General features: G+C 36.1%; 1 long non-coding RNA gene and 1 other non-coding gene across 2 annotated transcripts; one reads left to right on the top strand and one right to left on the bottom strand.

The window, feature by feature from the left end:
* Positions 1 to 6918: 6918 nt before the first annotated feature.
* On the top strand, positions 6919 to 11211 carry LOC120163012. The gene is made up of 3 exons (XR_005519605.1): positions 6919 to 6930; positions 10700 to 10704; positions 11080 to 11211. It is a non-coding gene; the product is annotated as an uncharacterized LOC120163012 (long non-coding RNA).
* LOC120163215 lies at positions 11078 to 11162 on the bottom strand. The gene has a single exon (XR_005519635.1). It is a non-coding gene; the product is annotated as a small nucleolar RNA R160 (small nucleolar RNA).
* Positions 11212 to 11234: the final 23 nt, after the last annotated feature.

Below are 11234 nucleotides of genomic sequence, written 5' to 3'. Positions count from 1 at the left end.
AGAGAGAACTTGTGCATGGCGTGTGATATGTGTGACCCACCACAGACTTTCCTAACTTTGGCTTTTCTGCTGTCAATAGAGCACACATCAGACGTACGCTTTTATGCTGACGTGGAATTTTGTTTCCATGCAATAATATATTTTGAAATTTAAATTTTATTAGTATGAGATAATAAGTGTGGACAAGCTACCAATAAAACATAAAAGATTTGTTAATAATTTTACATACATTTCATTCATGAGTTATATAATGAGTCCACGTGTGTACCATTTGAACTTGTATGATATAAGACAAAATAATATGTAATTACATTTTAATTTTTCGTCTATTAATTTTATCATTATTTTAAATCAAATGGATATATATCGAGTTTCAAGATACAAGAGAATCTCATTTATTTGTGCTATTTATTTTATCTTTACATTTATAAGAATTATTGGTTTTCTCATTTGTGGATGTAAGTAAAGTCGAATCACGTTAAATCTTATATTTGTACGTGTCTTATTCTATGTTAATCTCATTTTTTAACTCTTACAAATATTATTCACATAAGATATTTGCAATCCCTTTAAATATTATTCGTTTACCTAGTTTCGTCGATTTATATCAATGTTCTATTGTAAACATATGATTAAAAATGATTATTTCATAAAGTTATAATTAATAATTCATTATTGATGAATGATTCATGATTAAGGTAAATGTCGCTTTAAATATTTTAGCCATCGCTTGGGATGATACAGTATTATTATTATTATTTGATTAGTATGAGGTGCTTACATGATATTATACATTCAAATACTTTTAATCATTTGATAATAAACAATCGAACACCACTACAGATATCGTGCTCAAACTCGAGATCTCTAGGGTTAACAATCATCTCTTTAACTACTTAAATCGATTAGTTTGTGCAATACAAAATTTATTTTTTTGTACTCGCTTATCAAGTGCTAACCGCACCTTATCTTCAGCAATGTAAGGTAACACAATTCTATCTTTTTCATGGTTTTCTCGGGACTAAAAAGAATGGGTTCCTATGCTGCCATCTCAGGATCTCTAAAATGCATTTAGTTTACCTGTCTAGCATGGGGGTAAGAAAAGAATTGCGGTGATGACAAAGTTACAGGGCAACCAACATTCACAATCGAGAGCCGTAAGCTCTTTATTTATTTAATTTTCGGTAAATCATTTTAGTTTAAGTCTTCTTCATTTTGTTATAGGTCATTATGGTAAGGCTTTGCAAAGTACCCATTACGCTCATTGTGGGAGAGATGAAATTGACCATGATATAAATAAGAGAAAATAACCTCAGTGACCAAAAATACCTTATAATATACGATTTTAACCAATTTTTTTTGGATTTGCCAAAATGACCAACTAAATCGCAATGCGATCGATAATTCGCAACGCGATCTCCGGTATCGCAAATCAGTTTCCAGATTCACAACGATTTCTGATCGCATTGCGATTTCCCAAATTCGCGTTGCGATTTTCCTAATTCGCAATGCGAATACGTAAATCGCAATGCGAATCTGACTATCGCAATGCGATTTACATAGCGCCATTCGTATTAACGCATATTTTTTTTTTTCAAATTCCAAACACGAATTTCTTAATATATCGGAAACTGAACCGTCCACAGTAATCGCAACTCATAACCTCAAACCTAAAATCACAACATTCAGTCTCATCTCCATCTCTCACTCTCTACAGCGAAATCCGTCCCCATCTCCGAAGATTTCCGTCCCCATCGCCGGCGAAATCCCTCACAACCATTTACGTCAGAAATCCCTCATAATCTTCAGAAATGGAAAATCAACCTCCGAGGGTTAGTTTTTTTAATTATTTTTATTTTGAAATTTTTGCATTATTTTAGGTTTTTCATATTGAAATTGATGATAAGTTTACTGGTAATTTCAATAATAGATTAACCATTTCACTTAGATTTCTTATTAAATTCATTCGATTGCTGCCAATACTGCTAAACTGTTTCGTCTTTAACCCTGTGAAGTTAATATTTATCTTTGTTTTGTCTTTTGGTTGAAGTAATGCAGAAGAAGAATAGTTTCGAGAATGAAAATCGCAACGCAGAAATGACTATCGCAACGAGAATTGCGATTTTGGTTTCGCGTTGCGATTCTCTCGTTGCGATAGTCATTTCCGCATTGCGATTTTCATTCTCTCGTTGCGATTTTCATTTCAACCAAAAGACAAACAGTGTTTGCAAATTTTAGTTTCAAGAATAAACTACTATTATGTTTATTGTTTTTGGTATATCTTCACAGTGTAGTTTTTGGTATATCTAACTTGGTATGTTTATTGTTTTTTGTAGAAATTTTTTTCGGCTTCATTGACATTAAGGAATAAAGTTAGCCTAGCTACTACAATTGCTTCGAAGCTTTCACCTGCACAAGAAATTGTTTGAGGAAACCTGCTTCGGGCCATGGCTGAGAGTACAGCATCATCGGGTGAGATGCTAATTTGACCCATTTGTGGCTTCAGACCATGACTAGCGATCTACCCGACAGTATACAACGTGGTGAGGAAGAGATATGGTTTCATTTTCCACCGGCGTATACTGTTTTGGGCGGAAGGAGTTCTGCTTAATCACTGGTCTACAATTCCGACATGATGATGTAGGCCGTACTCTCGTCATATCACTCGCCTATCATGGTTATCCAGGGTTTTTCCTGATGAGTCAATAGAGAAGCCGAACTTACACGTCGACGATCTGAAGAAATTGTTTAATAAGAAAGATGGTTTTACTCGGATGAATGACGTCGATGTTGTCCGAGTATGCCTTCTACTACTTTTGTATGCGGCTTTTTAGGCAGAGAGGTCAGACAACCTATTCCTCAGGAGCTAATATTATTGGTAGAATCTAAATGCATGGAATCTGTTTCTGGGGGTTCGTATATATGGAAAGTACCTGGACTAAGTTGTCGTCTGCCTTTGATGACCGCAAAAGTTTTGCGTGGCGATGGGTCGAAATACACTTTGTCAGGCTTTGTTTGGGCCTTTAAGATAAGAATTTCTATATAATGTTTTCAAAATTATAATTAATTATTTAACAATTACTAATGTTTGTTATTATATTGTTTAGATGGGATATTCGAGGCTTTCCCCAGCATGCGGACATATGCATTAAAACTTCAAATGATATTCCTAGGGCTATTTCCTGGAAGAGGAAACGTCTGTTGGATTGGGAAGACTTAATACCATATGCGACAATAAATATGTTTAACACAAATACTATCATATATAAACAAGTTATTAATAGTAGACGTTTAACTTTGTTTGAGTTTATATTTTTAGGAGGCCAACACTCCATTAATGAGACTGACACCCACGGAAGCTGAGCTTGCCACTGATTGGTGGCAGCTAGTCAGCGTTTTCTTGATTGCACGAATGATGAGCAGCCTCACTTCCTCCACTTCGAGAGTCATCACCTCACCCAGAGCCATCACCTGATCGCCCGACTATACACCTCTACAACGAGAGCCATCACCTATCCCGTACATCATCGAGCCTCTTCTCCACCATCACCTCATGATAGGCGACTGGCAAAGATGCCACGACTTCTATCTCCCTGTTCTCCACCTCCATGGGATGAGTCAAGGGAGTTACGTGATGAGGTCAATGCCTTGCGTGAGGAGATCGATACTCTCGCGATAACGATGGTGCATGCGTGTGGAGGTGTCTACTTTACGTGGTGAGGTTGCCGCTCTAGTGAGATGGTAGTATCGTTGCAGAATGAGGTTCATACTCTACGCAACGACGTAAGTTTAAGATTTTCCATATTTAACTTGATGATAAATTTACTCGTAATTTCACTTAGATTAACCATTTCACTTAGATTGCTTAGTAAATTTATTCGGTTGCTGCCAATACTGCTAAACTGTTATTAACACTGTGAAGTTAGTATTTGTCTTTTGTTTTGTCTTTGGTTGAAGTAAATTTATTCGGTTGCTGCCAATTCTGCTAAACTGTGTATCTTTAACACTGTGAAGTTAGTATTTGTCTTTGTTTTGTCTTTTGGTTGAAAGTAAATTTTTCGGTTGCTGCCAATTCTGCTAAACTGTATTCTTTAACACTGTGAAGTTAGTATTTGTCTTTGTTTTGTCTTTGGTTGAAAGTAAATTTGTCATTTGCTGCCAATTCTGCTAACTGTGTATTCTTTAATACTGAAGTTACTATTTGTCTTTGTTTTGTCTTTTGGTTGAAGTAATGCAATCCATTCAAGTTTCAATTTGCAGAAGAAGAAGAAATAGTTTATTCTTGAAACTATATTTTAGTAACACTGTTTTTCTTTTGGTTGAAATGAAAATCGCAACGAGAGAATGAAAATCGCAACGCGAAACGAAAATCGCAACGCGAAATAAAAATCGCAACGCGAAACCAAAAATCGCAGCGCGAAACTATAATCGCGTTGCGATTTTAATTTCGCATTGCGATTCTCTCGTTGCGATTTTTATTTCACGTTGCGATTTTCATTCTCTCGTTGCGATTTTCATTTCGCGTTGCGATAGTCATTTTTCACGTTGCGATTTTAAGTTCCAGAAACTATTCTTCTTTTGCAAATTGAAACTTGAATGAATTGCATTACTTCAACCAATAGACAAAGATAAACTAAGTGTGCAGTGTTGCAAGTTTGAAAACATATTTGCCTTTGTTTTTGATGCATTTTGTGAACTATGATAGAATAATGACTTGGGTGAATTCATGCAAGTTTGAAACATATTTGTCCTTGTTTTCACTGTTTAAATATCATGTCTGTTTATTTACTGATTTTTGTATTTAATTATTTAGCGGCCCGATAAGGTGGATGCTTTACGTCGGGTTTTTCTTGCACGACAGAGTTCACGCATCAAACGGCGTGCACGTGCTATTAAGTCTCTGTACACCTCAATAGTGCGAAGACACCGCAAGAAGAAGCCCGACTCGCCTGTCATCCCTCAAGAGTCCACTCCTATCGTTGAAGAGGCCCCTATCATTCCTTGAGAGTCCCTCCCACCGTTCAAGAGGCCACTGTCATCGTTGAAGAGGTCCCTCCCACCATTCAAGAGCCCGATTCACATGCGTCATATGTAAGATCTTGAGAAACCCTCTGACGTGTCGGACATGATAGATGAGAGTTGGCTCTCGTATGAGTTACCGGCAGTACAATACCGGTATCTGAAGTGGAGAGGAGACAACTACCGACACAATTCTGGATAACACCTTTGGGCTAAGACCGCAGTTGATTTTTATCTACATGAGCGGATCCAGGGGTGTTTCACTGACATATGCAAGCTCAACGATGATATATTGTTGCTTGATCGGTCTTGGTGGGGCGTATTATTAGGGTCGAAGACAATGGCTATTTCGATGGGGTAAGTCTTATATTTTTCTTATATTTCAATTTGATTATTTTTTTTTAAATTTATGTAAGTTACTAATATATGTTTTTTTTTTGTAAAACATCATATCGATGCGTGGGTGTCACGTCTTCTAATAATTAGGAAAATTAAGGAAAATAAAAGAAATACACGATATACAATTATGCCGACGTCTTTTAACGCCATTCACTTGAAGAATCAACGAGATGAATCATTTGCGTTGGGCAATGGACAAGCTAAACTTTATCCTGCATGGTGGGAGGTCGATAAGGTTAGTATTATTAGATTGAGTTTAACGGTATTCATAAATAACTTCGCAAATGAATGATTATTACTTATGATTGCAGGTGTTTATCCCTGTTTTGGAACGTAAACATGGCTTCTCGCGAGCTTTAGCTCCCATCCCTTAAGGCAATAGTATATGACAGCATGATAAATTACATATCATTGGCTGATTTAAGAGATATTATTAAGGGATGGAGCTCTCATTTGGCTAAATTCTTGATGCGATAATATTGGACTCGTTCTGGAACAAGAAGCCAAAGAAGCTCAATATTACAGTTAGCAGAGACGAGACCGCACAACAACAAACGAAAGGACCCAGAGGGGATTGTGGGTCCTCTCGTATGCTTGGCGTTGGAGCGTTTGATCACAGGAAGTATAAAGTATCTACCTCCCACCGATAGAGATAGAGCTGCAGTAAGCTTGTGGTTTCGGCATTATATGGCTAGATCGATATATACGAGACGTTGCCTACCTGCATCCGCACTATAAAAATGTCTATAAACAATTGGTAAGTTTATAGGCTTTTGGTTTGAAATGTTTGGTTAAGTACCTAGAATTCAATAATTTGTTGTTTGTAGTTTTAGATGTGTAGAAAGTGTTGTTTGAGCAAATGTTTGGTTTTGCAGGTTAATCTCAGAAGTGAGCTGCGTGAAAAATGATGTATGACTGCAAAAGTTTATTCATAGTAGATGAGGAAATAAGAATTATTGCTTATTTTTTGATTGTTTAATTGATTTGAAAAGATGATTTGTAAAAGTTGATTTGTTTAATTGATGTGAACATAATTCTTATTGTGCTTGTTTAATTGATTGAAATGTAATGGTTGATTTTATTGATTTCAATCTGCATTATGTTGAAGGCAAAAATGACTATCGTAATGCGAAATGAAAATCACAACGAGATAATCGCAACGCGAAATGAAAATCGCAACAACAAAATCGTAACGCGAAACTAAAATCGCAACGCGAAACTACATTCGCGTTGCGATTTTCATTTCGCTTTGTGATTCCCTCGTTGCGATTTTCATTTCGCATTGCGATTCTCTCGTTGCAATTTTCATTTCGCATTGCGATTCTCTCATTGCGATTTTCATTTCACATTGCGATAGTCATTTCCGCGTTGCGATAGACATTAAGATGATTGCGAACGCCATTTCCGTGTTGCGATAGTCAAATGAATGTCTAATAAGTGATAACAACTAAACAGATCATAGCAATTTACAAACTCAAGTTACTAATACATGCCTAACTGAAAATGTTAAAAGTTCACACATAAAATCCACATAATACAACGTTTGCATTTAAAAATCACCTAAGTTAACAGTCCCAAAAGGTGAAGTCGGTTGTGATTGGGATTTTAAAGATGATTGCGATTTTGATTGCCTTTTGCTTGACACCATATGAGCTTTGGATTTTGATGAGGATCCATATTTTGGTAGAGGAAAAGATGATTGTGATGGCACTGGTGATCCACATGTCAACCTTGTATGACCACTTTCCTTGCACCGACTACATGTCGATCTCTTCTTCTCTTCACCCTTAGACGGTATACGATCGTGACTTTTTGGTCGGCCAGGTAGCCTTCTGTCCATAGCTGGTGGCAAAATTGTTTGTAAGTCATCTGGTATGTCCCACTCAGAAGGATGTGGAATAGGGTAGACAATCTCGCCATAAGTCTGTCGATATACTTCTGTAGTGTAGCAATCCATAGCGTATGCGCTTGAATCATCTTGGTTTAGATAAAGAGAAACTTTTATAACATGGCCACACGGATAACCAGATGTTTGCCATTTCATACAACTACACGTCTTTGCATTTAGATCGACAAGCCCATTTAAGTTATATCCATACTTCAAACAAAGTGTTTTGAACATGGTTCAACTCTCCATGACAGTGACTTCACAACACGTTTCGTTATCTTTTTCTGTCCATGGTGTAACACCGATGTTCCAATGTTCCTGTAAATTTAAATAAATAATACTTAGTAAAATATATGATAAGTTACGAATTTAAAGAAATAATACCTGCATGGTTTCTTTTCTTGTAGTACCACTGTTGAATAGAGGCTCGAAAAAACTCCATTAACATAGTAATGGGTAATTTCCGTGAATGACGACTTAGAGCGTTTGATTGATTCTGCACTATTAGACGTCATGACCCATAGCTCCAAGTTGATGTACTCTTGACCATCTTCAAACCCGACATCTTTTAGTGTTTGAGCACACTGAGGCAAACACGTCTTAAACACTTTATATGCTTATTAAAATCCACTTCCCGATAAGCTTTTACAGCCTTCCAGTATGTCCATTTGTGATTTTATACCAGCAGACCTTGATTTTAGATTTCTATACAAATGACACCACAAAGTCCATGAAAAGTCTGGGAAACACCTTCTAACAGCGTTGTCAATTGAGTTTGCCCTATCGGATATGATTGTCAGATTGCTAATGGACCAATGCAATCCCTAAGATGCCCCATAAACCATGTCCATGAATCAGAGGTTTCAGATTTTCCAACCCTGTAAGCTATTGGCAATATCCTATTGTTAGCATCCATGGCTACTGCTAATAAGTTTACTCCAAGGTATCGACCTTTTAATGTGCTCCGTCAACTATAATAACTGGGCACATGCAATTAATAACGAACGAATCTACAAAATCATATACAAGAAATATAATCATTTAAATGTTAAATGCATGTAACTAACAAAAATGAGTCAACAAAATTATATTGATTTACTAACCGCAGCACCAATGACGATAAACAACAACTCAAAGCGTCCATCTCTATCTGTTTTGATATGAGTTACCGACCCATGATTTTTCAGCTTTAAATTGTGACAATAAGCCGACAGTTGGGCAAACGATGCTTCTGGCGACCCCCTCAACAATTCCAAGGCATAACATTTGGCTCTCAAGCTTGAGAATATGAGATACTAATCTGAACCGAGCATTATGTCAGTCATAATTTCATGTCCCCGATATACCCTACCATTCAAAAACATTAACTCAGCCAGAAACCACCCAACACCTTTTTGTTTACCTGTCTATGGTGAAAAAACTTGGGTTCTTGAAATGTATGTTTATCAATAAAAGTCCTAACTTGAAACATTTCGCAATCTTTATCCTCTTTGCAATCATACGCCACATACAATTTTTGTCAATCATACACCTTGTTTCGAAACGATCTTGCTTGATTTGTTAACTTTAGTTGATAGCCATCTTCCACACATTTCGTATACAAAGCTATCTTCAAGTCTTTGTATCAAAAATCATCTTTCTTGATACGAATAATTTTGTGTGACAATCAACTGCTATCTTTACCAACTCTTCTTGGTATCTGAAGTAATTCTGGCATATTCCAGTTATACTCCCGTGGCATTTTCTTCGGGGACTTTTCTTTGGGGATTTTTTCTTCTTCTTTTCTTCTTCAGTGTTATATGAATTACAGAATGGATGTTCAACATGTTCATTTACAGTCGTAACTTCCTCCTCATTATCATCAACAACATCTTCCTTGGCAACGGCTGTTTCATCATCAAAATTCGGGTATTGACCAATATCAAATCATACACGCAGGGTCTGTTTCTTCTTCTGAAAAATCATCAAAATCCGAGTATTGACCAAGATCAAAGTCCGGGTATTGACCAAGATCAAATTTCGAATACTGACTAGTACTCACAATTTTTTTTGTTGGCTCATCATCGTCTAACTGGTCAATACGAAAATCGGAATTTGGTGCTGAAAGTTTATTGGGATTTGGATTAGGGAAATGTTGTGGGTTTTGAGATTGTGTTTGGTATTGGAAATGTGGTGAAACAATATTTGATTGGTGATGAAATTGTGGTGGAACCATTAAATTTTGAGCACCATAAATTGGGGTTGAAAAACTTAGTTGATTACTACCGGCTACTGACCCAACTTCACTACTTCTAGGTTCAACAACATACAATGTAACATCATCACTTGAAACACTAATGTAAGCAATGAAACGTTCAACATCTTCATTGTCGGTTAACAAATAAACTTTACCATTTCTCTGATAAGATAGCTTAAATCCACTTAGGGGCTCTAAATTCAAATTATTTGCAACAGGTAACATTAGAGTTTCATAAGTTAACTTTTTTAATGACAGTTTTAGTTGAAGATTCATGGGTAAATACATATATTGTAAAACACCATGAACATTCTCCCATGACCCTCCAAAACACAAATATATCCAAACATGATCAACATTAGATGATTTCATTATTGTAAATTAATTTATTAAACAAACGAGCTGCGAAACTAAAACCTGTTGCCGGATGGGGAAGGATGTCGTTGGATATATGAACGGATGTCGCCGGAGAGAGTGATAGATGGGAATGGAATGAGTTATGATTTAGAGATTTAGGTTATGAGTTGCTACTGCTGCGTATTTATATACCCAAAACATTTGTGTTGCGAAATTAAAACCTGTTGTGAATTCAAAAATCGAGTTGCGAATTTAAAATTCAATATTGCGACAGTCAGAATCTCGTTGCGATTTACTAAATCGCAATGCGATTTACTAAATCGTATGCGATTACGTAAATCGAAATACGAATTAGGAAAATCACATTGCGATTACGTAAATCGTAATGCGAATTAGGAAAATCGCAATGCGATTACGTAAATCGCAATGCGATTACGTAAATCGCAATGCGAATTAGGAAAATCGCAATGCGAATTTGGAAAATCACAATACGATAGTCAGAATCACGTTGCGAATCTGGAAACTGATTTGTGATACCAGAGATCGCGTTGCTAATTATCGATCGCATTGCGATTTAATTGGTCATTTTGGCAAATCCAACAAAAATTGATTAAAATCGTATACTATAAGACATTTTTTGTCACTGAGATTATTTTCTCTATAAATAATTACAATATAATATTTATTCAGAATTAATAATATATACATAGTTACATACTGCAGTTACAAATACACATATGAATCCTCTCAAAAACCAGTAAAAACTACTCGACGAATTCTACTTAACTCAAATCTCGAAGTGAAGGTTATATATTACTGGAGCTCGTTTTCCCATTTTAAGACAAGCAAGTTGGATTGCCATACAAAGATCGAGTTACTTTTAGATCAGGGATATAAGTTAAGACTCAAGAGGCATGTGTTCTTCCCAGTTCTGCTGCACCAGACATTAGAAATTTGCAAGTCCAGCTAAAAGTGAACATAAAGAAGACACATTTCTATCGCACCATGCTCGTATAGCCTGATATATTGCATACAAAACAGACTATGAATTTTGGTGCCCAAACCTTTGCTCATACATGAAACTGCATTGGACCAAATGCAATAAAAAGGGCGGCAAAAGGTTAAAAGAAGCAACTCTTTAGCTATGAGAATAACACAGTAAAAATCTAAAGTATGAAAGCAATCAGAGAACATTGAAGACCATTAAATGATAAAGGAATTCCACATCAAATTCAGCCATTAAAAAAATCTTCTCATTTTGCCTTTCATACCCCAAAAAACATGGAACAAATACCAACCCACCTTTGTAAACAACAAATTAAACAAAAATACATA

Source organism: Hibiscus syriacus, unplaced genomic scaffold, assembly GCF_006381635.1.
Source record: "Hibiscus syriacus cultivar Baekdansim isolate YM2019G1 unplaced genomic scaffold, ASM638163v2 tig00111427_pilon, whole genome shotgun sequence".
NCBI classification, from domain to species: Eukaryota; Viridiplantae; Streptophyta; class Magnoliopsida; order Malvales; family Malvaceae; genus Hibiscus; species Hibiscus syriacus.
The sequence above is the reverse complement of the archived record's forward strand: the minus strand, read 5'-3'. Positions and strand labels throughout refer to the sequence as shown.